Here is a 4,640-nt window from a genome sequence, read left to right on the forward strand (position 1 = left end):
TTTCCTCCCTCCCTCCCTCCCTCCCTCCCTTCCTTCCCTATTTCCTTCCTCTGTCCTTTGGCTTTGTTTATAGCTGCAATCTGAGTAATATCAACAGCAAATATTAGCAAAAATAGATTTAAAATGAGGAGCAGGACATTTTTATTTGATGCTTGCTGTCAAGTTTTATTAAGCTTTTTTACTGGACTATTTGTCCCTCTGTGAGTTTGGTGTAAATGTATTACCCATCCAACATGTGAGCCAATGCTCTTTTTCAAGCTTGTGTTAATAATAGAGACCAGAGCTGGAACGCAGACAAGGCAAATCTACAAGTGGAACACTGGATGCGGAAGCAGGTGCATATCCTGTCTTGAGGTGGTGGTGAGCATGTGGGTGACTAGAGGTGAGGTGTAGTGGGACCAGCCTGGGAAAGATGGGGGACCAATGGGCGTGCACCAAGGGAGTGCCTGCTTGCTCAGGGTTGGGCCCTGAGCACTTTCCATACAATGGCAAACAGACTTCACTGGCATCCTTCCTGGTTCCTGAATTGAGTTTAAAATAAGGGAGGGGCTTCCCTGGTGGCCCAGTGGTTAAGAATCCACCTGCCAATGCAGGGGACACGGGTTCGAGCCCTGGTCCGGGAAGATCCCACGTGCTGGGGAGCAACGACTCCTGTGCACCACAACTACTGAGCCTGCGCTCTGGAGCCTGCAAGCCACAACTACTGAAGCCCACATGCCTAGAACCCATGCCCCGCAACAAGGGAAGCTACCGCAATGAGAAGCCTGCGCACCACAAAGAAAAGTAACCCCCGCTCGCCACAACTAGAGAAAGCCTGCACGCAGCAACGAAGACCCGATGCAGCCATAAATAAATAAATAAATAAATAAATAAATAAATAAAAACAAAATAAAGGGAATATGTGGAGATTTTTAAAAGTCTCAGTTGTGATGAAATTTTCCTCAGAACTCCTTAGCAGCACATCTTATCTACCTTAAAATAGTTATCCAAATTGTGATTTTAGATATTTAAAAGCCTGATATAAAGCTAGTTTTACATTCCTTTTACTACATGCCAAAGGTAACATGCATCATAAAGAAAAGATAGATGAGAATGATTTTGTTTCAAACACTATTATGAACCCTTTTCATAAAGTATGTAATAGGTATTAAGAACTAAGGTGCTTTGAATGCTGAACAGTCAGCTACAGAGCAATTCGTCACCAGAGCAACTCACATGGAAAGCATCTGACAGATGAAATCTGGAAATGGCTAAATAAAATGAGTGGATCACCGTGGTATTCCTGGTGGCCATATTTGGCCAGGATTAGGAAACCACGGGATTGGGAATTATCCTTCTTGGGCTTGCCTCCTGTTTTACTGTGAAACCATGGGAGATGCAGTTAACCTCTCCGTTAGTGTCTTACCTACGTACTTCATCAGGGATTATTAGCACCATATACAACGATGAATGGGAAAGTATCTTAAAAACTGAAATTTCTGTACCAATTAAGATATTGTCATTACTCGTTAATCCTAGTTCATAATGCAAATAATTTAAATGAGGCTCATTTTTCCTTAGCAAATGGATTCTTTTCTGTTATAATATTCTATTGATAACACTTATTTAAGTAACAGAAACATCAGGCAAACAGTAAGTAGCAGTGCTGCAGCTGGAGCCCTGATGACATTTGGGGGGAATATATGAATATCCTGATTCATCCTGGGGTGTTTCTTTAGGGTCTTTAGGTCACCTGCATTCAGTGCTACTAGGGGCCTCACTTCCTCTAATTTTGTATAACTAGTTTCTTGCTCAGTGAAGTTGCTATTTTGTCTTCTAAATAGTCAAGAGAGACAAACTTCTGGTTTTAATACATCCCCACATCATTTTTACGGATCATGGACTTTTTCTTCTCACATGGGCTTCAGTATCTGGGCTCCAGCCTATTTCTTATAGTTGACTGCAGGTAAAAGGGTATCCCCCATTTTATGTCTACACCCATATGTGCAGACTAGTCTGAGTCTTCAGGGAGGCTCTGTTTTTTGGTGACCTCAGGAGCTGGAGAAATTGCACAGGAGATTCCTGCTTGGAGTGAGCACAGAAAGCTAGCTATACTCTTAGAGGCTCGAGTGGTTCCAGGCCGTCTCTGAGTCCCGGACTTCTCCATCTTGGCTCTGACCCACCTCGTCAGACTTGGATCTGCAGGGCCTGCCAAGAAGAGCCCAGAAGCCCTCTGAGGGGGCCTTAGAACTGACCAGAGTCCTGAGGCATCTTCCAGGCTGAGCTGCATGGACCACTGGCTGATCTTGGTGGAGAGCTGTGGTTGTCATAAGCCTTCTGTTCCCAACGTATGTCCTCGGTGTTCTTCTAGGGCATCTCCAGTACGTCCTAGGCTTCCTGTGATAGAGACTTCTGTCAAAAGTTAGCTCTGTCTGCCAGAGGGGCACTAGCAGCCCTGAACTCACTCTGCTCTCAGGCTGGGCTGTTCTTCACAGAGTCCTCACTGTGTGGTCTATTTCATTCTTGTCATTATAAGTTGCCCTGAGATACTGCTTCCTATTTCAAGGCCCAGCTCAAATGTCACTTTTTTTCCCCTGTAGGCTTCCAACTTTAACAATAAATTACTCCATAAAGTGCTATCTGTGCTCATAGTTATTTATCTGTAACTCTAGTGAAAAAACACACTGGCGTCTAAAATGTGTCTGCCTTTATGCTTAAAGGGAGCTGTAAACTTCTTGAGAGAAAAGATTACATGTAACTCATTTCATCTGTTCATATATTTGCAGGGCCTTGCACCATGATTGGAACAATACATGTTTACTGACTTAAATTCCTTTAAAGGACAATAAGATGGAGATCAGAGACAGTACCACTCTTTTCCTAATTAATTATTTCAACAAATTTGTTGAGAACCTACTCACATATTAGACACTGGCATGCCCTGAAGAGGCAATTATGAATAAGACATAATTCTTACCTCTAGGGAGCTTATAGTCTTCTCTACTTTCATGCCTTGGTCTCTCAGTTTAGTGATAAATCAATTGTTGCTTCTGGTGGTGGTGAGCTGAGCCAGACCACTCCTTCTCACACACTCAGGACATGGAAAAGTGCTGCTGCTGGTGATGGTAGAAGCAGCAGACAGCGTGGCAGAATTGTGCCCTCCTGATTATACTCATGATTATTGTAGCGTGTCCAACCATCATGTACTGTTTCCCACTTCTTCCCAAGCAGATGCCAGATAAGCATCTGTATAATGACGAGTTTGGTCTGGGAGCCTAGGCTTGATCTCCTGGAGTAGATACTCAGGATGGATGAGCCAGGAAATAAGGAGGGGGTCAAATCAGAGAAGCCAAGTCCATTTCAGATCCAAAGGACAAGCCTGGGATGGACAGTGGGGGACAATGTTCAAAGTTTAGAGGCAATATTGGACAGGAATAAGTCTGGGAATTATAGGAATGGAGCTGGAGGTTAAGAGTTAGGTAGTTGATGGATCCAAGAATTTTGTGGTAAATAAAGCTGGGATGTCCACATTTTTTCATTCATGAATTTCTCTCAGCTTGCTGAAAGATACAGGGCTGAGCTGTTTGGGGAGTGATGTCAGCCATATGGCTGAATAAGACATCACTCGTTTGTGGCCTTCCCCCAACAACAACAATTTGGCATCCATCCAGGGACAAAAGTGCCTTTGTGGGAGCTGTGGGATCCAGCCCCATAGGCCAAGGGGTCTAGGAAGAGTCTTGCCCACTCATGTGTCAGATAATAGGCAACTGGACCTTGGTCCTGGCTCTGGACCCTGCAATGACCTGTGAACCGGCTCCAGTCCCTCTTGGCTACAGTCCAGGAGCCCCTGGAAAACACTGTCTTAGTCATCCATGAGCAAGAGAGCCTTTGTGGAAGTCAAAATTTCCAGTGGAGAAATCCTAGCACACCACTGAAACAAAAACATATGAGTTTGGATGCAATGGAGTGGGTAAGAGGAACAGTTTGACTTTACCTGCATCACCCCATCCCCAAGACGGCACTGCTTAGGGCCAAGACAGATCTTCTTGGCCTATGATTTCTCCTGTGGGGGAAATGAAGGTGTGTGAACGAGCTCCTGGATTCCCCATTGTGTGGGACACTCTCAAAGAGGCTCATTTCTCTCACCCATCCAAGGTACTGAGTTGTGAGCTGCATGACTGGGCAGGTGCAGGGAAAGAGACTGGGAGGGCACCAGATTGGACTCTTGGAGGGTGTCAAAGGGACACAGATCCTCCTGTGTCACAGACTCCATCAAGAAGCTTGCCCATGAGCTGCTGGGGGCACCTTGCCAGCAGATCCCCCCAACTGGCCTATGGGTACCCCCAGTGTTCTGTGTGCTTCATCCCCCCCTGCCCCCACTGCCTACTGTGGTGGCTCCCTGTGCATGCTCCCACTGGTGGCAGCAAGAGTGAGCTTGGCCAAATGGCTAGTGAGCATGTGCAGAAAATGGACCTGAATCTGTGGACCAGGGAGAACCTACAAACTTGAGTTTTAGTGCTACTTTTGTAAAAACAAAAAGGAGGCCATCAGTACTCAGCCTGGTTTGTTGCAAAATCAAGAGAAGGTATACAGGCATATCTTTTTTTAAAAAAACATCTTTATTGGAGTATAATTGCTTTACAATGGTGTGTTAGTTTCTG

At 45.1% G+C, this 4,640-nt stretch overlaps 1 protein-coding gene across 1 annotated transcript in view; it reads left to right on the forward strand.

The window, feature by feature from the left end:
- The window catches only part of NMD3 (NMD3 ribosome export adaptor), an 89,565-nt gene that overhangs the window by 63,371 nt on the left and 21,554 nt on the right, over positions 1-4,640 (forward strand). The gene's annotated exons all lie outside the window — the stretch shown is intronic.

Source organism: Physeter macrocephalus, chromosome 1 (assembly GCF_002837175.3).
Source record: "Physeter macrocephalus isolate SW-GA chromosome 1, ASM283717v5, whole genome shotgun sequence".
In the NCBI taxonomy this organism is placed as follows: domain Eukaryota; kingdom Metazoa; phylum Chordata; class Mammalia; order Artiodactyla; family Physeteridae; genus Physeter; species Physeter macrocephalus.